The sequence below is a fragment of the Rhinoraja longicauda genome, chromosome 13 (assembly GCF_053455715.1).
Source record: "Rhinoraja longicauda isolate Sanriku21f chromosome 13, sRhiLon1.1, whole genome shotgun sequence".
Taxonomy (NCBI): Eukaryota; Metazoa; Chordata; class Chondrichthyes; order Rajiformes; family Arhynchobatidae; genus Rhinoraja; species Rhinoraja longicauda.
The window spans coordinates 10,522,891-10,546,494 of NC_135965.1; the positions used below are offsets into that span (position 1 = coordinate 10,522,891).

At 41.9% G+C, this 23,604-nt stretch overlaps 1 protein-coding gene across 6 annotated transcripts in view; it reads right to left on the minus strand.

Annotated features, from left to right (window-relative positions):
- The window catches only part of mecom (MDS1 and EVI1 complex locus), a 415,467-nt gene that overhangs the window by 292,028 nt on the left and 99,835 nt on the right, over positions 1 to 23,604 (minus strand). The window lies entirely within an intron of this gene.

Consider the following 23,604-nt stretch of genomic DNA (forward strand, 5'->3'; position numbering starts at 1 on the left):
TCTCCTTCTGTCGAAAGATTATTAAGCAGGGACCCTTAACTGTTCTTATTTGCACAGATTCTGCGTGTCCTGCTGAGTATTTCCAGTGTTCCCTGTTTTAACACTTCTGTATCGATTGCCTACATTGATAACTAGAAGGTTCGAGACCCGAAACGTCACCCATTCCTTCTATCCAGGGATGCCGCCTGTCCCGCTGAGTTACTCCAGCATTTTGCGTCTATCTTCACTGTTCCTGTGTTGGCCCAGTATTCCATATGCCATCCCCAGACTGGAGTGTATATTGCGGGCTATTTTGTCCTGCTAGACCGATAATTCGATTATTTACAACATACTAAACCATGCCAGGACTACAGAAAGATATTAAAATCAGATTTTCAGCACTTATAGTCTCTTGACTTTCAATGGGTCCACCACACTCTGATGATGATTCAGTAATGCAAACTCATGGGGGAGACAAAAATCATAAGACGCAAAAGGCTTTAGATCAATATAGGAATTCCTCTGCAACCCTTGACAGCAATTAATCAAGATTGAGGAGACGACGATGACTAATATTGATAATTGCAGCTAATCCCCCACAATACGTCTTTAAGCCAGAAAGATATTTCTGCTTCTGTGCACCTGTTGCTATTCACTCCGACTGTTCACATATGAGAGGATTACACTCTACTTTGTAAAGGACAGTCTCCCTGTGAAGACAATCACTACTATCAAAATCTGTTTCCTAACTCAATGTGACTGACTGTCAAAAAGAGAATGCTTCATTGTTGGCTGTTGAAATGAAAGAGAGGTGGTATTCCAGCCATGTGGATTAAATACTTAGGACAAGCACTGTAACCCAGCTCATAAAGGGGGAAAAAAACAGGATTTTAATTTAGCACTTGGATTTTAAAATTTCATTTTTTTAATACGGCAAGATAGGAACAGTGAAAAAATGTTAATGTGTGCGCCATGTTCTGCAAAGGCGTACAGTCCCTTGACACAAAAGCAAAATAGTCTTGAAAAAAAAAGTGTATATTATTCTTGGCTCTGACCCCTGATCAGTCCAGACATTGCAATGAAATCATTGCTATGATAGGTCCTCTGATAGATGGTCACCTGTACCCCTAGGCTGCACTGCGTGGCTGGGAATGTGTTGAACCTCCATTTGCTGGTCGCCACAGTCCCACGTCTTGCATCTGATTTATGTTTCCTTCTGCGATCCCAAACGGAAGCAGTGTGAGGCTCCCTGGCTGTCATGCAAAGCAGCCAGGAACAAGTAAACTGGTTTTTCCTTGAATGGATCGGGCTAACAAAAAACCACAGCAGTACAAACATTCAACCCCGGCACTACACAGCACTCAGGCAGCAGTTATCGGACTTCGCGATTCTGCAGACACCAAAACCTTGCCAATAAGTTTAAGAAAATATTAGATAAGCAGAACTGCCCTTTTACATTTGCAGCTTCCTAACTTGCATTCTGTTTCCACGGCCTAGTATTATTTCATCACTTCATTGTTACAATGTTATACATTTGTTTAATGAGTAGATTTCTCCCTTGTGAAGAATGAAAGATTACAGAATATTCTTCTGGAATTCCAAGCCCCAAGGCATCACTGAAGCAAAGTTCCCCAAAAAAATCTTTTGAAAGGCAGGCTGATAGTTGCGTGAAAGAGAGGAATATTAATGGTTCAAGCAGGAGAGAGGATTAGACCAGGCCATTCATATGGGGGACAAACGCTGGCACACATTTGATCGCCTCAATGATTTGTCACTGTGTGTTGTGGAGTAGAGTGCAGAAATGTGCCAGATGAAACTAGTGAACTTTTAGCAAATACGTGAGGGGTTAGTCTTGGTGCAGTGGTGACAATATTGTGCCCGGGGTTCTTGATTCAAGAGCCCCCCCTTCTTGAAAAAATTGAACAAGTGGTCGAAGCTGGTCAGTAACAAGGGAGCGCCGCACTGCTGGAGTTGTGTGGTGTTTTGGATGAATTGTGAAACTTCGGGCCTGTCAAATCTCTCCCTGGTACATGCACAAATTCTTCGTAGTGTTACTGAAAAGAAGTTGGGTGGAGTCTGGGGACAAATGTTTTACACTATTCCACTTATGTTTCTCGAGGTGTCTGTGTCGCAAGAGCACTGTATTGGCCGGGAAGTGCTTGAAGTGTATGAGGTTATGAGAGGCATAGAGAGGTTAGAGAACCAGAACCTTTTTCCCAGGACGGAAATAACAAATACTAGGGGGCAAAGATTTAAGGTGAAAGAGGCAAAATATAAAGGAGACTAGACCAAACCTCTCCTGCATTAGTGCAGCACCCTCCCCCCTCTCCTCCCCCCTCTCCTCCCCCCTCTCCTCCCCCCTCTCCTCCCCCCTCTCCTCCCCCCTCTCCTCCCCCCTCTCCTCCCCCCCTCTCCTCCCCCCCTCTCCTCCCCCCTCTCCTCCCCCTCTCCTCCCCCCAAATCCATCCCCCCAAATCCATCCCCCTCAACCCCCCTTATCCTCCCCCCTCCCTCCAATCCCCTCCCTCCCTCCCTCCCTCCCTCCCTCCCTCCCTAGGAGATAGATTTAAACTTTTAAAATGTGAATAACTTAAAAAATATAACACCGATTTCAATTAAACTTCTTCCATTAACACCAAAGGGATGACAGTGAGTAAGGTGGGCCTAAAATTGTTGCGCTATCGTGTACCGTTTTGTCTGTAGTTCAGGAACAAACAAACAAACAAACAAGAGTTTTAGTATATAGATGTGCAGGCCACATTTTTTACACAGAGGGTGAAGAGTGCCCGCTATGTACTGTTGGGGGTGGTTGGGGAGGCAGATACAATAGTATCGCTCAAGAAACTTCTGGATGGGCATATGTGTAGGAAGGAACTGCAGCTGCTGGTTTAATCCGAAGATATACATAAAAAGCTGGAGTAACTCTGCGGTTCAGATAGCATCTGTGGAGAAAAGGAATAGGTGATGTTTCGGGTCGAGAACTTTCTTCTGAAATCTGAAGAAGGGTCTCGACCCGAAACGTCACCTATTCCTTTTCTCCACAGATGCTATCTGACCCGCTGGGTTACTCCAGCTTTTTGTGTCTATCTCAGGCACATGAAAATGCAGGGAATAAACAAAATGGATTATGTGCAGGGAGATAAGAGTTGGTCGGCATCATATTTGGCACAGACATTTTGGGCCAAAGGGCCTGTTCCTGTGCAGTACTGTTCTCTGTTCTACGAGACATCCTGAAACACAAGCTATTTCAATTTATTACATTGTGGGCAACACTTTTAATTGTACGATCAATTCTGCAATTTTCCTTACACCTAACACGATCTTTATCACTAACACTTTGCTCCTGCAAAGTTGTTTTAAATGAGTATTAAAGTTATCCTGGAATTCAAAGCAACACATATGGTAAACGAAAGTGATTGCCAGCAAACTGAAGCTATTAAAACAATGCTTTGTTGGAACGAGTGGGGCTGAAAGGTAGAAATTCCTTCTCTTTTGATTCCACGAAACACACACTATAATAACATTTGATCTGAGCAGTAACGAAAGTGCATTGAGGTCCTCTTTTGAAATTTGATGCACTGACTTCAACAGCATATAACAGACGACAAATTACTACCTGGGTATGATGCAGGAGGAGAATATTTTTAAATGTATTTATTCATGGGCTGTGCCGGTTGCTGGCAAGACCAGCATTTGGTGCCAAACACAGGTTGCCCTTCAACCAAGTGATTTACTGGAAGGTCACATCGAAGGGCGGTTAAGATTCAGCCACACAGTAGACTCCAACCCACTCTTTAAGGTCAGGCAAGCTAGAGATGGCAGCTTTCCTTCCCTTAAGGACAGCAGTGAATCACTTGAGTTTGTATGACATTCAGGTAATTCACCATTACTATTACTAACTTCTCAATTCCAGACTTGGAAGTGGAAGTGTAGTGATTAAATTGCAGGACTACTAATGCAGAGACCAGGACTGAAGATCGACACACACAAGCTCACATCCCACTGCAGTGGAAGCAGAATCGAAATTCAGTTACTTCAACAAATCTGAATTGTGATTTTGTTTTTAGTCCAATAATTCTTTATTTCCTCAACATATTTACTGCATTATCTAGCTTCACCATATATGTGAAATGGACAGTAGCAAATTGTGATGTTGATCAAACTATTGCCTAAATTTACTTCTTACTGAAGTATATGGAAGACAAACCTGGGCAGGGCATGAAGAACAGCTGGTCTATAATCACATGTGATCCATACGTACAAAAGTCAACATTCTCTCTTATTCTGTCTCTGTCGTGCAGATCAATATCAATTGAATTCATTGATTAATTAAAAGATACAGCATGGAAACTGGGCTCTTTGGCTCACCGAGTCTACACCGACCATCGATCGTCAGTCCACTCTAGTTCTATGTCAACCCACTTTCACATCCACTCCCCCCACATTCGGGACAATTTACAGAGGCCAGTTGACTTCCAAACCCGTATGTCTTTCAGATAAAAGAGGAAACCGGAGCACCTGGACGAAACGCATGTGGTTACAGAGAAAACATGCAAACTCCATACATTCAGCACCCAGGGTCTGGATCAAACCTGGGTCTCTTCCCACTTTCCTCAGTTCTTCTTCTGTAATTAGAGTCACAGAGTTATAAACAGAAACAGGGCAACTGGCCCATGCCGACTAAACTGCCATCCTGAGGTTGTCCCATTTGCTGCATTTGTTCCCTAAGACTTTCCTATCCAAGAACCTGCAATTTTTTACTGAGAGAAGTTTAATGGAGGATGGGGAGGGATTTCAGTGCCCAAATGTCTTTTAAAATGTATAATTTTAACTTACCTCTACCACTTCCTCTGTTAGTTCGTCCACCACCCTCCATGTGAAAAAGTTATGGAAATTTAGTTCTACTATGTAATGCTTGCAACAAAGGATAGCCAATACTTGATTATTTCTGGTAGTACAGCACTCTGTCAGTGTTACAGTGGGGGGTCAGCTAGGAGTACATATTCAGTAGCTTGGACGGGAATTCAAGCCCATATTGTTTGATTCAGGGTAAAGAGCTTGGAACTGTATTGATCCGCAGAAACTAATTAAAACACATTAACTCCGATTTCCCCCCACATCCCAAAGACTTGCAGGTTTGCAGGTTAATTGGCTTCTGTAAATTGTCTCTCGTGTGTAGGATAGAACTTGTGTGCATGGGTGATCGCTGGTCAGCATGGACTTAGTGGGCTGAACGGCCTTTTTCCACGCTGTGTCTCTAAATTAAGCTAAACTAAACTAAACTAGCCAAATGAAAATACTGTGCATATTCATGTGGTAGAATTTGCCTTGGTTGTGAGCAAGCTTTATATAAAATAACATGGGCACTTCAATTAGTTCAGCGCAAGTTAAATAGAGTTATTCCATAGTCATGTGTCTATGGAAGGAACTGCAGATGCTGGTTTATACCAAAGATAGACACAAAATGTTGGAGTAACTCAGTGGGTCAGGCAGCATCTCTGGAGAAAAGGAATAGGTGATGTTTCGGAACCGGACCTTTCTTCAGACTGGAATGTCACCTGTTCCTTTTCTCCTAAGATGTTGCTTGACCCACTGAGTTACTCCCACATTTTGTGTCTATCTGTCTGTACTCCGCTATTCAATTTCTCCACCAAATTTAGGATGAAGTTCCTTATCTAAGAGGAATTGATCATGTGAGAGCAGTTGTTGAATATGAATAATGAGAGGCCATTATGAACATGCATGGTTCTTGGATCATCATTAACTGAATTGCCAGTATTCATGATAAACTCATCCCTCCCAAAATTACTGCCATTTCTTTCAGTGAATCACAATGACTATTTTTACTCATTTCATTTTTCTTTTGTAAAGACACAAAGCAAGCGGTACAGTGGTGCATCGGTAGAGTTGCTGCCTTACAATGACCAGAGACGTGGGTTCGATCCTGACTATAGGTCAGGATGTGGACATGTGCATTAGGAACGAAATTTGGAATTGGCACAAATGACACAAATATTATATTAAGAACTTTCACATATTTCAGCTCAGGGTTTCATAAAAAATATTTTTAGTGCAGTACAGTGACACAGCAGTAGAATTGCTGCCACACAGCGCCAGAGACCTAGGTTTGATTCTGACTAAGGGTGCTGACTCTGTGGAGTTTGTATGTTTTCCTTGCGACCTCATGGGTTTTCTCCGGGTGCTCCGGTTTCCACCCACATCCCAAAGACGTGCAAGTTTGTAGGTTAATTGGCTTCTCTAAATTGTCCCTAGAGTGTAGGATAGAACTAGTGTGTACAGGGAATCGCTAGTCGGTGCGGACTCGGTGGGCCCAAAGACCTGTTCCTATACTAAACTAAATTAAACTAAACTTGCCTAATGAAAATGCTGTGCTTATTCATATTTGACTTTCCATGTTATTGAAACCTGTGACTATTTGCTTTGCTCATGCTGTAGTACAACAGATAAGAATTCCCTTGTACAACATGTCCTTGAACCATTTGGTTAGAAAGCAGAGTGCACAGGATGTATCACATTGGCATCTAGGTAATCAGGGGCTTCCCACATCCATCTGATATAAGTATTTTAGACAATGTAAAATGGACTGTGGCTTGTGGTATAGGATACCAGAAAGTGGAACTTGCATCCACACACTAAATTTGGAGTGTGTTATTATCTCAAAACTTATAACGCATCCTTCATAGAGAGTTTTCAATCAGATATTCCATATATCAATAGAAAGAGAATCAAATAGCCTTCTCCTGATCACGACCTTGTGCTTTTCCCTTCATTTACAGCTCAGTAATGCACTTAATTTGCCTGAGATTTATATTCCTTACAAGAATAGCAATATTGACATGCAGACAACTCATTCTAAGATCTGGAAATGTCAGCTTCACTCTTTTGCAGAGGCCCACATCCTACCACGCCGTGAAATGTGGCCTCAGATTCACGACAAGTAAGGTAAAACTTTCAAAGGACTTTTTCTTGTGCCAAAAGGCTTGTCATGCAGTATATAATGCTGTTCTGTCAGATGCCTTATATCATTGCCTCAGGAGGTTAAAATGTTTGTCAGGCAAGTGATGAATGAGTTTTACATCATGTTACGATGAACCAAAACCACTAATTTGCACAAAGTGCACAGATCAAGGGTTCTTCAATAAAGAAGTCATTAAGATAGTTTGCAGATCTCCATTTACCAAAGAAGGATCAAAATGAGAACAGAATGAACCAACATTATTGACAGCAATCTGACAGACTTTATCAGGGAGAACACACTTCTGTTAAATGGCAGACTTTTTTTCCATAATTCTTACATGCCTATCTGTCAGGCAGACATTAAAAAAAACAGTTACACTGAAAACGTCATTTTTAATTGAGAGGACACAAACATGATTTTCTTTCTCTTTGATTATATTCTCAGCTTTTTAAATGATTTATAGCCAATTGGTGATGATTATTTTATCTTTAACTGTCAGAGTAAAAAAGGAGAATTGTTCAAAAGGAGAGAGCAACCATTCAGGATTCTTGATAATAAAACATTGCATTTTCCATCTTAGTGCCTTTTCGTGTGTGGATTCCTTGGTCGTTTCACAAATTCCACTTAACTTTTGAGGATAAAACAGAACTGGCATTCCAAAGCCTGAATGGTGTAGTGTGATGTGGGTCTGATCTATTTGTCTTTATTTTCTGCAGTTTTAGACTGGTGTATGTCTATGTTGGTGGTGGCTAATTGCTGTAATTGGCATTTGTGTTGGCCTGGGTCTCCAGGCGATTTCACAGAACACAGTTAGCTTTTACCACGGTTCCATTAAAGGCAACTTTCATCTTTCAGATGTTGATTGATCCATGGAGCATTTCTAACGGCTTCTATTTTGAGTTGACAGTGGTATATTTATTTCCTAGCTTAGCTGATCTTTGGATTGGCAGCAATGCTTGCCAACCATTGTGGACTGGTCTTGATGCTTAAGGAATTAAATATCATTCTCAAAGTCACTGCTTTTGCAGGAAACATAAAAAAGCATTATTCATCTTTTTTCCTGGTGATAAAAATATCTGAGATGGGGTGAAAAAGACCCATAATTGAATCCTCAGTTCAGTTAATTAAAAAAAAGGATTCCATTCACTTTCCAATTGATTTAGTTTAGTTTAGAGATCCAGCGTGGAAACAGGCCCTTCGGCCCACCGAGTTTGTGCCGACCAACGATCCCCACATACTACCACTATCCTGCACACGATGGACGATTTACAATCTTTACCGAAGCCAATTAACCTGCAAACCTGTAAGTCCTTGGAGTGTGGGAGAAACAGAAAACCCACATAGTCACAGGAGAATGTACAAACTCTGTACTGACAGCATCCATAGTCAGGATCGAACCCGAGTCTCTGGCGCTGTTAGGCAGCAGCTCTACAGCTGCGCCACCGTGCCACTCATCGTGATTATGAACATTCCTGAAAGTGACAGGCATAGTGGTGAAGAAGGCATTTGTGATGTTTATCGTCATTGCTCTGGGCATTTTGTATATAGGAGTTGAGCTGGCATGGAACACTGGGCAGAGAGATCAAACTCATCACACCAGTCCTGGGGTTCAGTGACAGAGGGGGTTTCATGGGTGTGAGATGGTTCCGATCAAAGATCAATCAGTGTGCATTTTTACCCCTCTGGGCTACGTGCTCACCTCCTCTCCCTTCCATGTGATTTGTGAGATCCCGCTTGGAGCATTGCATACAGATCTGGTCGCCCAGTTACAAGAAAGATGTCAATAAGCTGGAAAGACGGCGGAAAAGATTCACAAAGATGTTAACAGGACTGGAGGGTTTGAGTTATAAGGAGAGGCTGGCTAGCCTGGTATTTTTTCTCTCTCTACGATGTAGGAGACTGAGGGGTCAATTTATGATGGTACAGTTTGAGTTTAGTTTATTGTCACCTGTACCGAGGTACAGCGAAAAGCTTTTTGTTGCGTGCTAACCGACCAGAATAACGTAAATAATATTTAGTGCAATATAAAGTCCAGTAAAGCCCAATCACGGATAGTATATAAAATCAAGAGGAGCACAGACAAGGTAGTTCGTCACATTCTTTTCCCCCAGGCAATGACAGTCTAAAACCTGACGGTATAGATTTAAGGTGAGAGGGAAAAGTTTTAAATGAGACCCGAGGGCCAACGTTTTCACACAGAGGGTGGTGGGTATATGGAATAGGCTGCCAGAGGAAGCTGTAGAAGGAGGTGCAAATGCAATGTTTAAAATACATTTGAACATGTTCATGGATTTAAAACGTTTAGACAGGCAAATGGGATTGGCTCAGAAACACATCTTGGTGGCCATGGATGGAGGGGCCTCTTTCCATGCTGTATCCCTACTGTATCCATGCCAAGACTGTGATGGGAAGGATCTGTTTGACGGCCAATAGTAACTCACTGGGATAGACTATTTGGAGACAGGCTGTTCTATGTAAATACATCCAGGAAAACACCCAACACAAGATGCTGAGCCTACTGGCAATCCAAAAAAGCACTGTTTTTTTCACAGATAGTTTGAAAATTCCTAACCATTTTTGCAAAATAAAGTAAATTTTGGATATCAGTTATGACTGAAGGCCATTAAAAAAATCACTTGGCTTGCCATTCTGGTCCTGGGATAATGGATTTTGACCCCATGCTCAGATTACATCTTGAAATCACAATTCCAGACTCATCGTATTGTGAGTTTAATCTTTTGCCTCAAGATTACAATCTGAGCAACTATCACAGCACAGAATCCATCCACAATCTGATTCCCTTAGCGATAGATTGAATGAATTCATAACAATTTGGGCAATCGCATAGACTGCAATTTGAGTGCATGGGCCCAGGGTTTAATTGCAGGGGGGGCTACAGCTACCAAGCATCCCACTGAAGCTTGGGGTCCCACTATTTGAGAGCCCAGGTTCCAGTGTTGTAACAACTGGGCAGGCTTGAAAGCTAAATCAATAAACGTGTGCTGCATTTGGCAGAGCACGAAAGAAACCACAAAGCAACTTCTAGCTTCTGTGAGTTCAATTTGGCCAAATCCCAGTTGCAATTAAACACCCAGTTCACAAGAACTACTTGTAAAAACAATGTACTTTAAACAGAATGGGGAAAAAAAGATTGCTTATAGTTTGCTTTGTGCTCAGGAAGAATTACAAACCTGTGACACGTTCAAATGTTACCTGGTCAAGTGCAGGCCATTTGCCACAAATGTTAATGCGTACCTTTATCTGATGCAGGTGGCTACATGTAAACTTGTAGAACATTGAACTTGTTTGTAACAAGATCAAACACATTTTGATTGTCATGTGCACTCCTGCATGGTTATCAAGAGAACACCTAACCACAAGCCACCCTGGTGTGTGTGGATGAGAAAGTGGAAGTGTGAATGGGTGATCAATGGTTGGCATGGACACAATGGGCCGAAGGGCCTGCTTCCACACTGTATGTCTAAACTAAACTAAACTAAAGTCTTCTAGTTCTTTTGATTATTAACATTCATTTTGTGATATTTCATAATTACTAAACATACATTTTCTGTACCATCAATATTCATGCATGATGTTTAGAGTTTGGAGATACAACGCGGAAACAGGCCCTTCGGCCCACCGAGTCCACACTGACCAGCAATCCCTGCACGTCAACCCTATCCTACACACACTAAGGACATGTTTCCATTTATTCCAAGTCAATTAACCTATCAACTTGTAGGTATTTTAAACTTTTTGAATTTTAAAGTTCATTGAAATGTTTAATTTTTGAAAAAAAAATCATAATATTAAACTAAGTGATAGGAGGATGCTATCAGCCTGAATGTCCACAAAGCAATGGAATCTTTGTCACAATTTCACTGAATGGTTACAGAGCAAAGGAAATTATTCAGCCTGTCAAGTTCATACTAGCTCTATAGAAAAGCACCCGAGCTCTTGTCACTTCCTGCCCTATCCGTATTACACAGCATATTTTTCTTCCTCTCAGGTTCCTCTTGAATGCATTAGTCGAATCTGCCTTCACGAACACTCATGCAGTGCATTCCAAGCTCCAAATAATCAGAATGAAAAAAATAATTTACCCTCACATAACTTTAGCTTCTTCATCAAATAACTTTCATTTTATGACCCCTAGTTTTCAAGAAAACCCACCACCAATGGGAATCTTCTTTCTGTCTACCTATTCTATCTACCTTATCTATCTACCTTATCTATCTACCTTATCTAGTCTGTCTGTCTGTCTGTCTGTCTGTCTGTCTGTCTGTCTGTCTGTCTGTCTGTCTGTCTGTCTGTCTGTCTGTCTGTCTGTCTGTCTGTCTGTCTGTCTGTCTGTCTGTCTGTCTCTGTCTGTCTGTCTCTGTCTCTGTCTGTCTGTCTGTCTGTCTGTCTGTCTGTCTGTCTGTCTGTCTGTCTGTCTGTCTGTCTGTCTGTCTGTCTGTCTGTCTGTCTGTCTGTCTGTCTGTCTGTCTGTCTGTCTGTCTGTCTAACATTCTCCCCTGACCTATGTGGGGTTTTTTCCGAGATCTTCGGTTTCCTCCCACACTCCAAAGATGTACAGGTTTGTAGGTTAATTGCCTTGGTATAAATGTAAAATTGTCCCCAGGTGTGTAAGGTAGTGTTAATGTGCGGTGATTGCTGGTCGGTGGGCCGATCTATGTGGGCTGAAGGGCCTGTTTCATCGCTGTATCTCTAAACGAAACTAAACTACTCTATCTGACCCTCTATCAGATCACGTGATAACCTCCTCTGTTCCAAGGAGAACACCCCCGACTCTCCAGTCTACCCACATAACTAGAATTCCTCGGCCCTGGAATCATTTTGGTAAATCTCTTCTGCATCCCATCTAAAAGCTTTACATCTTGCTTAAAATGTGGCACCCAGAACAAAACACACTAATCCAATTGTGGGTGAACCAGTATTTTATAAATATTCGCAGACCTTTATGGTCTTATACCATATGCCTCTATTTATAAAGTCTGGATCGCATATGTTTTTAACTACTTTCTCAACTTATTCTTTCACTCCCAATAAACTATGCACATGCACACCTAGATATCTCTGTTCGTGTATCCCTTTTGGAATAGTGCCCTCCAGTTAATATCACCTCATTCTTCCTTGCAAATCTTAATTGAAGCCCTTAAGAAGCATGTGACATTTATGTACTGTACAGATTGACCATTGGCAAGTCATCGGCCTTGCTCCTTCCACAGAGACCACTGCACGAACCTGGAGAATTTAGCCCTTGAACACGTTCAGTCTATCATTGACACCATGATAAATCTATAATCCAGTTGCCCATCTCTCTCGACACTGGAGAATAGCGGAGACACAAGAGACTGCAGGCGTTGGAATCTTGAGCAAAAATCAAAGTGCTGGAGGCATTTAGACTGCTTCAGTCTCAAGAAGGGTTCCAACCTGAAACATTGTCTGTCCATTTCCCTCCACAGATGCTGTCTGACCATTGAGCTCCTCCAACACTTTGTTTTTTGCTCAAATTATCATTAGTAATTTGAAATTAACAACTGACCAATAATCAATTGCTACCAGTGGAATAGAGTTCAAAATTTCAACCATAATGTGCGCGCATAGGTATTTCCTAACATCCTGCAAGATCTGGCCCAGATTTTGTGGCCTATGCCCCTAAATCCAAGACTCTTCAGCAAGTGGAAATTGTTTTTGATTGTTCGCTCTATAATTTCTTCTTAACATCTTGCAAACTTCACTCAAGCCATCCCTATTCTTCTAAATTCCAGTGAAAAGAACCTTCTTTGGTACATACTTAATCTATGTAAACTGACTCTTGGAATTAAGATGTTATCCTGATACATCTATGTTGCATCCCTTCCGCCCACACATCCTCACTGGGATGAAGTGCTTGGAACTATTTACTTCAGGTGTGGTCCAACCAGAACTTTGCACAGTTAATTCTGTTTGCCTGCTCTTCCCTTCAAGGGCAAACATCCCATTAGCCTTTGTGATTATTTTTTGGATCTGTCCACAACATACTTAGAGCTTCCAAGTCTTGGGAACTAACTGTTCACCATTTACAACATAAACATTCTCTTATGCAGGGCATAATACTTGAAGTACATTCCATCAATGACCACTGTTAGAATACATTATGGAAAGGATAGATGATAAATTTAGAAGGGGTCACATAAAAAGAATCGGCGCTGTCTGTACCGAGTTTGCATCTACTCCCTGTGACTGTGTGGGTTTACTCCAGGTGCTCCGGTTTCCTCCCACATCCCAAAGATGTGCAGGTTTGTAGGTTAATTGGCTTCTCTAAGTTGTCCCTAGTATGCAGGATAGAGCTAATAATATGGGTGATCATTGGTTGGTACAGGCTCGATGGGCCGATGGGCCTGTTTCCACACTGTGTCTCTCAATCTAAACTAAATAGAGTTCCAACTGGAATGTAATGAATATTTTGAACTTGTACCTCAAGGAATCACAGATATTCAGATTGTATAGGAATAATACGCTGATGAACGATCTATCGGACATCAGTCTGTGTAACATTCAACTAATGTGTCAATACAGAGCATTGAAACTTTACATTATTATACCAATACAATCAAAATTGTTGCCAGACGAGATGATTTTGAAGTTACAAAGAACCTATGAACTAGAATTACATCAGTACCAACTGATCATAAATTAAATGATGTGAACTTTTTATTTTTATAACATTCTGAATTACTCGACATTACATTTGTTAGAAACCTTTCTTGTACTGAAAATAATTTCCATGTGCATGAATTTTTGAGATATGAAATGCAAATAAATTGAAAAATTGCTTATGAATCTGAGCTTTGTAATTTGGTACTGGTGGACAATTGGAATAAGAATATAAAAATCATCAATGCTGATAAAAGGCAGCAATACTAAAACCCATATTGTGTTTCCGATCACTCGGGCCTATTTGCATCTCTCCTACACATCAACCATTTCCCTTTATGAATGAATATGAATAAGTTTATTGGCCAAGTATGTGCATATACAAGGAATGTGCCGGTGCTCCGCTCACAAATGACAACACAACCATACAGTTAACGATTAAGAATAAAGCATAAATACATCAAAACAATAAGGATACAACATTATGGTCTAAACATGTGGGTGAAAATAAACCAGAGCAAAAAAGAGACCACAGACTTTGGTTATTGAGTAGAACTATCACTCGTGGAAAAAAGCTGTTTTTATGTCTGGCTGTGGCTGCTTTGACAGTCCGGAGTCGCCTTCCAGAGGGAAGTGCTTCAATGATTATGTGGCCAGGGTGAGAGGGGTCAGAGATGATCTTGCCCACTCGCTTCCTGGCCCTTGCAGTGTACAGTTCATCAATGGGGGGGGGGGAAGGTGGCAGCCAACAACCTTCGTAGCTGATGTCGTGTTTTCACAGAGAGAGTTTTCACAGGCTATTTCCAGGGTGAGATTTGTGGAGCTCTAACTTGTGGATAATGTCTCTGCATACATCTAAAAGTCTAGAAATCTAATATTTATTTTGTTATTATAAGAAGTGAAATGAAAAAAACTGATGGAAATAAATACCATGTCTCACCATGAAACTGAATCTATTTTGGTGAGGATGGAATATATCGATTTTTGCTCTTGTCGCTATGTTCCCTTATTGGCCACATCTTCATATTGGCCCAATATCCACGTGCATGTGTAATGTAAAACAACATGGAGGAACTTTAATTTCATACCTTTGCTGTCTGGAAATAATTACTGGTCTGAAATCCTGTGAATGTATTGAATGAAATGAGAATCTTAGTATATTTAGTGCTCATGTAATTAATGGCAGCGGTTGGTTTGAATGACTACCTTTATGGACTCAACCCTCTCTGTGTTTGTGTATCTCATTTGTCCATGTTACATGTATCTTGGGGAATAAGGAGTAAGGTATCGAAGGTAGACAGAAAACCTTGGAGTTACTCCAACTTTTTGAGTCTATCTTCGATTTAAACCAGCATCTGCAGTTCCTTCCTCCACAAGGAGTAAGGTATCCATCCACAGAATGGATGCAGAGGGGTCAATGTCTAAGGACTGCTGCCTGAAGACTGGTGACATGGACTTTGGAGAGATATCCAGTCCAGGTGGCAGATGACCATTGAACTATCACGACCTACATACAGATTGGTGGCTAGGGACTGCCAGGTTCACCCGACCTGTCATCATGAGACTATAATGGAGGGCAAGAAAACTGGAATGTTGATATTTTATGCCTCAGGCACCTCTTTCTCAGTGTGGTAAAGCTGGTTTGTCCACAGTAACAACACAATCTTTATGAAGGAACTGAGTCCAGTGGCCGGGAGAGTCCCATATGAATGGAAATCCCCATCTTCAACGCTCATCCACCTTTGGGGCAGTTAGTATCTCAATATCCTACAGTTACTAGGACTGCCGACACTGTGTACTAAAGACAATGGACTGGACGTATGATAGGATGTATGATAGTGTGGCCTGTCACGGGCAATAATGTCACCTCTGATGAGAGTTTGAGGTGAATGGAGTAACAAAGTGAAAATAAACATACCATCAAAGCTCTTTGCATTCAGGAAGAAGGAAAGATATAAAATATTCTCTTTTAATGTTGAGGACTTTGGAAGGTAGACTGCACATAATTTGGGAATTTATCACATGCCTGTTCACAGTGATTGAGCCTATCAGGTAAATGCGAGTCAGAGCAAATAAGCCCTAAGATATATAGGGTCTCCATGAAGTAGATGCAGAGGTTCTGAAAAGGGTGCAATAAGAGTGGTGCATTTATTGACACTTGTGTATGTCTATGTGTAATGTTATGATTCGGGCACCTGGCTGGAGTTGGATTATATTCGAACACTTTGAACTTTGGAATGCATGATGCAGGTTTTATGGGAGCTGCTAATCTTTTCTGCGGAAGTCAGAACTTCATATGACACCATTCTTCTTGGGTAAATATTGTGGTCTAGAGTTTCTCAGGAATGAGCTGGCTTTTTCAATTGAATTCATCTGCAGATGCCCTGAGCTGGGGAATTTCAAGTTACATCCAGCAGAAATCGAAGTAACGATCCTTTGCACGATAAAAAACAATAAGCTTCATGACGGCCAAGTGAACTAAACTGGCCGTATTCTGTCCATAAAAACAGCCAGCTCTCACGTCCACCTAGTCACCAATGAAATGATGAAAATTACCCATATTGACCCGTAAAGTGATCTTCAGTTGTTTAAAAATCCATTATGATGAGTTAATGGATTAAGTACTGACCGAAAAGTCATATTATTTAGAGAGGCAACCCTCCTTTTGGCGGTATTAATCAAGTTACTCCAAACCATCACTCTGCAACGCAAAATAAAGATTTGAATGCAATTTTGTATTCACAAAATGATACTTCACAAAACACTCCCTTTTTACAGAAGCTTCGGATAAACTTTACGCTCAATGATATTTAAATGCTGTGCGTGGAGAATTTAGGAGAAAATAACCTGGAATGCAGCCCACATTTGGGCACAGTTTACGCTGGGATTGTGAAAAGCCAAGAGCCTTGGTATAATTTATCATCAACTTAGACTTGACACTGATACAATTACAATGTGGGATGTGAAGGAAAATCATTGGCACAAAAAGTGAAATTTGTGCAGTTTTATTAGGATGTAATTGACACTGGCAACACTTACTTCTGCTCTGCATTGGGAAGCACTGGAGCGTATAATTTAGGACCCTTCCAGATATTATCAACATATTAATTATACTCATATTTTTTTAATTCTCATATTTTTTTAATTCATTGCCGCTTCCTTCAGTGGGGCTACCCGAGTACTTCCATTACTTTTTCTTCCTAACATTCACATTAAAATAAAAAAAAACTATTTTGAAATACCACATCCAAAATGTACGCGGATGGTTATGCTGTTGGCGAAGTGCAACAGTATTCGTGAAATGAGCTGCCAAATCAGCAGCAATTAATTCAGAATTACAAGCCTTTTGTGCTGTAGATTTCCAAACACTTATGAAGCTTGGTTGATTCCGCCCACTAGCTAACAGAAAATGATTTCCAACTCATTGGTTTGAAGTGGATTACAATTTAGATTCATAAGTTATAAAGGGAACATTCTAACGGACTAACTCTCCCCAACAGATTAAGCAAATTGCCCTGAAAATATTCATCGACAATTGTTCATCATCTGTAAACTTCCTTTCAGAGAATCCTAGCAATAGCTTTGAACATAAATTGTGCTCTTCTGAAACTGTCCCATTACCTCATCTTGATAGTTTCCTATAAACCACACAGTCCTGTTTATGAAGATCATTTGTCTTACTATGTGCCTGCAGTTAGTTAAAACTGAAAGTGTTTGCCGATTACTCGCTCCAGATGGATGATAATTAGACGTCCATAATGTGAAATATTTTATAGAAATAAAATATTGAGGGTAGAATTTGGGATATTATGTTACAGTTGTACAAAACGTTAGTGACGCCGCATTTGGAGTACAGTGTTCAGTTTAGGTCACTCTCCTATAACAAAGATGTTGTTCAGCTGAAAAGAGTGCAGAGAAGATTTACAAAGAATATTGCCAGGACTTGAGCACGTGAGCCATAGCGAGAGGTTGGGCAGGCTAGGACTCCATTCCCTGGAGAGCAGGAGGGAGAGGGGTGACCTCACGGAAGTGTATAAGATCATGAGGTAGATGCACAGGTTCTTTTACCCAAAGTTAGGAATCTAAAATCAGAGAGCATAGGTTTAATGTGAAAGGGGAAAGATTTAATAAGAACCCGAAGGGCAGTTTTTTCACACAAATGTTGGTGAGTGTATGGAATGGCTGCCAGAAAGGTAGTTGAGGCAGGTACTATAACAACATTTAAAAGACATTTGGACAGGTACATATATAGGAAAGGTTCAGAAGGATAAGGGGGAAATGCGGGCAGGTGGAACTAGTTAAGTATACGTATATGGGTATCTTGGTTGCGATGTGCAAGTTGGGCCGAAGATCCTGTTTCCATGCTCGATGACTGTGAATCCAATTGAAGTTATTCAATCCATGTTTATGTCATACAAACTTAAAAGTTCAACACCATTGAGCACAAAATAGTCTGTATGATTGGCACCTTTCCATAACACGAAACATTGATTTCAACCCACCATCACAGATTTGCTGCAGTGTGCACCATTGGTTATTCACCCAGACTTTCCCCGAGCTGTGACCTCGACCACCATGAAGGACAAGGAAAGAAGGCTCCTGGGGAACACTACTACTGCACCTTCCACTCCATGCCACATAACACTGTGATTTGGGAAAGCATACCCTATCCTTCATTGCCCACGGTTTAACTCCTTACCCCCAACACAATGCGGGACTACCATCCCAAGATGGATTGTAATACTTTAAGTCAAGTCAATTTCATTTGTATAGCACATTTAAAAACAACCCACGTTGACCAAAGTGCTGTACATCAGTTCAGGTACTAAGAAACGAACATACAATGGCACACAAACATAACAGCACATACATAAACAGTTCACAGCGCCCCCTCAGAGGGCCTCAATCGCTAGGGAGTAGAAATAGGTTTTGAGCCTGGACTTAAAGGAGTCGATGGAGGGGGCAGTTCTGATGGGGAGAGGGATGCTGTTCCACAGTCTAGGAGCTGCAACCGCAAAAGCGCGGTCACCCCTGAGCTTAAGCCTAGACCGCGGGATAGTGAGTAGCCCCAAATCGGCCGACCTGAGGGACCTGGAGATAGAGTGGTGGGTTAGAAGATTTTTTATAGGTGGGGGGGCAAGGCCATTTAGGGCTTTGTATGTGAATAGAAGGAGCTTGAAGTTGATTCTGTACAGTACTGGGAGCCAGTGGGGAGAGGCCAGAATCGGGGTGATGTGGTCCCTATTACGGGTACCCGTCAGGAGTCTCGCTGCGGTGTTTTGGACCAATTGCAGGCGGGACAGGGATGATTGGCTGATCCCAGTGTATAGGGAGTTGCAGTAGTCTAGGCGGGAGGAAATGAATGCGTGGATGATTTTTTCAATGTCGTCAAATTGGAGGAATGGTTTGATTTTAGCTATGGTACGAAACTGGAAGAAGCTGGCTTTTACCACAGTGTTTACTTGCTTGTCAAACTTTAATGCAGTCAAATATCACGCCAAGGTTTTTGACATGCGGTTTGACTAGGGAGGATAGGCTTCCAAGGATGCCTGTTATCGTTTTGATGGAGTCGGGGGGGGGGGGGGGGGGGGGGGGGGTGCGAATAGGATGACCTCAGACTTGCTTTTGTTTTGTTGAAGGAAGTTCTGTGCCATCCAACATTTTATGTCCTCAAGGCAGTGCATGAGGCTGATTAAATTTGACCGGTTGTTGGGTTTCAGGGGGAGATAAAGCTGTGTGTCAACCGCATAGCAGTGGAAATAAATGCCGTGCCTTTGAATGATTTGGCCGAGGGAGAGCATGTACAGAGCATGTACCACCACCTTCTCATGGACCATTAGGGATGGGTAATAATCGCTGGCCTTATTAGCGATGCCCGTATCCTGAATAGTGAATACAAAAAATAAAAATAATCGAAGTGTTTTTTGCTTCTATTGTCACGCCAGTGTAGTCTGGTAACTATTATTGATTGCCGTACCATGTAATTGGAAATAGACTTGCTCCCTGGTAGATACTAAAGCAGTACTATCATATTCACATATCATGCAGAGATGATGGACAAAATAGTACTCCTTTAGTGGCATAGAAATACAGCAGCGAATTTTAATGGATGTTAAATGGCTGATTGTACCATGATAATAAATGACTGGCACCAATTTATCCTGAGGATAAAACATGAGGAGCAGTGAGTTATGCAGACGTTAATAAACAGCCAGGACTGAATTACACTGATTATTACAGATAACTGCCACCGAGTTACTTACAGGATAATAGGCAGCTGTCAGTGAGTTATCTTTCAGATAATAAAACACTTTCCAGTGAATTGCATGCGGTGGAGTAGTCAATGCCTTGTGAGCATCGCAGAGTGCTCCAGAACATGCAGGAGCTCCTGTGAATTGCATGGCAGATCAATGTGGACCGTTCACGTGCAATATTTAGGATAGGATTTCAGTTCCACCAGGTTCAAAGAGAAAGAAAACAACCATGTTGTGTCAGGGTAATATATACTGCTGCAATCATCCACAGATCATCTCAACCATGTTCACGTTTGTGCTGGTTTCGAACAATTAAGTAACGCTTATTCTCAGTTTAGAGATGAATGGGGTTTAAACTCCAATGAAGGTTTGCACTTATAAATGATTTGGGGTAATTTTAGGGGTAATATCAATTGCAGTCATAATCATACAGTCATAGAGTCATAGAGCACAGTTGCAGGCCCTTCAGCCCAAGTCGTCCATGCTGATCAAAATGTCCCATGTAAGCTAGTCCTATTTGCCTGCATTTGCTCCATGTCCTGCTAAACCTTTCCTATCCATGTCCTTTCTCAAATGTCTTTTAAATGTTGTCATTATACCTGCCTCAAATGCTTCCTCGAGCAGCTTTATTCTATATACACACAACATCTGTGCGAAAAATAACTATGTTGTATACATGTTGAAGGGTTGTGGTGATTCTCTGCTGACACTGTTTGAGGCTGATCAGAAAGTTAGGCCATGGAGATATAGCCACGGGATTACTCTCCTCTCCCTCTGGGACCCAACCCCAACCCCAACCCCAACAACACTGACCTTCAACCACATTCTAGTTGCTCACCACGCCTCTCCCTCGATCATTTACATGGGATCAGGAAAAGGCTCTCTATTCTAGGGATCAAGGGTACGTAGGTTCATTTCATAGCTGCTTATAAACCACATGCAATTTAGTTCGAACCTAAATAATACTAAAATAAAAGAGAGTGGGAAAGAAGGCATTGTTAGTATTTAAAAGGCTGCCTCTGGTATGATGCACTTTGCATTCTCTTACCTATAGGCTGCTGGGGACCAGTCTGCGTACATGTTGTGATGGGGATTGTAAATCCAGCTTAAACCAAACATTTTTTTGGATGTACAAATTATTACGCTCTGCACTCTGCTCTGATATCACTCAACGAGGCAAGGTTCACCGCGTTTAAGGTCCAACAGGTTTAACTGTGCAGATGCGGTTGCTGTCTCAGAGGAGGATGAGTCCTGGGCCCACTGAGCTTTGTCAATGCTCTGTGATGAATGAGCACATCACAGGGTGAAAAGTTCAGCCTCGTCCATAACCTCTTGCACCCAGGCATTTTCCCATGCCACGATCAGAGTAATCAGCGAGAGGGAACAAGAGGTGAATAGAAAAGTAATGAACTCGCATGAGATCACCAGTGCATATTATCTCTTTCTGCTGTTCTACCTCTAGGCTTCCTACTGTCGAAAAGCAAAGCTGCGACCTGCCAGCCTGATCCAAACACAGAATCCACTGAGACTCTGCCTCGTCGCTTTGAAGAGTAATAGCCCCCAAACTTTCCAAATGTAGCTGCTAATCACAACAGCAACAACATCACTGTATTGCTGCCTGTAGATTGACCATTGTTTCAGCTAATGGGGCTTGAAGCTTAAAAATATGCTGCATTTATCCCCAATGAACTACATTGTTAATGCAGTCACTATTGTAACAAAGGAAATGCAACAGCTAATTTGCGCACAGTGAACTCCAATAAATAAGAATATGACAATACGGCAGAAGTTTGTCCTCAGTCAAATGCACTAAACATGCATACCTAGTGCCACTTTGGCCCCATAGCAGAAGTGTCCGCGTCATGGGGCTGGAAACTGGAACTGTCCTGAGCTAATTCTGCTGCCACCATCGTCTACTGCACAAGTGATGGCTCCCACTGACTGTCGCCGGAAGCTTGCGCCCTTTTCAGGACGGACGATGACAGCGATGTAACATTTGAATGATGAACACGAAAGAAGAATTGCCACCTTCATAATTCCACAACTCCTTCCATGAAGTGCAGCATGAAGCAAGGGAGCATTGATTGATATTGATCCATGTGTGACTTATTTACCTGCTCTACTTTGAAATGGCGTCACGGAATATTTTGCAACACCTACAGAAAGTAGAGAGAATCTTTTTTTAAAAAAGACACAAGGTGCTGGAGTAACTCACCGGGTCAGGCAGCTTCCCTGGAGAACATGGATTGGTGACGTTTTGAGTCAGGATTCTTCTTCAAATTGATTGAGGGAGGGGTGAGGGGGTGAGGGGGGGGGGGGAGAAAGCTAGGACAGGAGGGGCAACACAAAGCGAGACAGGTAATGTGTGAACACAGGCAAGAGGGATTTTTGATAGGCAGTTTTAGTTTAATTTTGTTTGCTTTAGAGATACATAATGGAAACAGGCCCTTTGGCCCACCGAGTCCACGCCACCCAATGATCACCAGCACACTAGCTCTCGTTCTATACACTAGGGCCAATTTACAGACGACAATTAACTTAGAAACTTGCACAACTTTGGAATGTGAGAGGAAACTGGAGCACCTGGAGAAAGTCCACACGGTCACAGGAGTGTGGAGGATAAAGGGGAGGTAGAGATGGGGGGGGTTGTTAGAGGTTACCTAAAATTAGAGAATTCAATGTTCATAGTGTTGGGCAGTAAGCTACCCAAGCGGAATATGAGGTGCTGTTCCCCCAGTTTGTGTGTGGCCTCAATCCAGCAATGGAGGAGGCCCAGGACAGAAAGTTCAGTGTGGTAATGGGAAGAGGACTTAAAATGGTTAGCAACCGGGAGAACCAGTTGGCCTTGACGGACCGAGTTTGGTAAAATGGTCCCCGAGTCTACGTTTAGAATGTAATGTACAATGTACAGGAGGCCACATGGGGAACACCGGATGCAGTAGATGAGGTTAACTCGATGCATGTTTTTTTTCAAAATATAGCACCTCCAAATGTGAAGAACTCCACAATTATTAATAAGGGACATCAGTCCAGATTGTTTTGCTTAAGTCCATGGAGTGGGCCTTGAACATTCTGACTCAAGGTTTCTGAGCCATGAGGAGAGAGAAAGATCTAATTTTCATGGGGAACGCGAGATGCGTTTCACCCCTCCTGTTCTCATTTCTGTGGTCTTCAGCTTCGGCATTCTTCAGAAACTCAACTGGAGGAGCCACGTAAATATTGTGGTTGTGAGAGCAACCAAAGGCTGGTTATTTTGTGTTGAGTGATTCACCTTCCGCCACCTGAGAGCCTTTTCAACATCAATAAGACACATGTCAAAAGAATGATGGAATGAATATTCTCCCCCTGCTTGGATTTGTGCAGCTCCAACTGCACAAAGGAACTTTGGTACAACCGAGGGAAAACCAGGTTGTCTGATTGTCTCTATCAACATCTCTAAGAAGGTCTTGACCTCTCCGATGAAGGATCTTGAACGAAAACGTTACCTATCCATGTTCTCCAGAGATGCTGCCTGCCTTGCTGAGTTATTCCAACACTTTGTATCCTTTGGTCTCTAAACATTCGCCCTCCTACCACTACTATCCCACTGTATGTGGCAGTGCATGCCATTAGCAAATGGCTGTTAATGGGCCCGACTACCCATGATCCCCATCAAAGACAAGGGCAGCAGGCACACTGAAATACTGCCTCCTACAAATTGCTCTTTAAATCACATAAAAATGCTCAATTTCATGATGAATATACATCTTT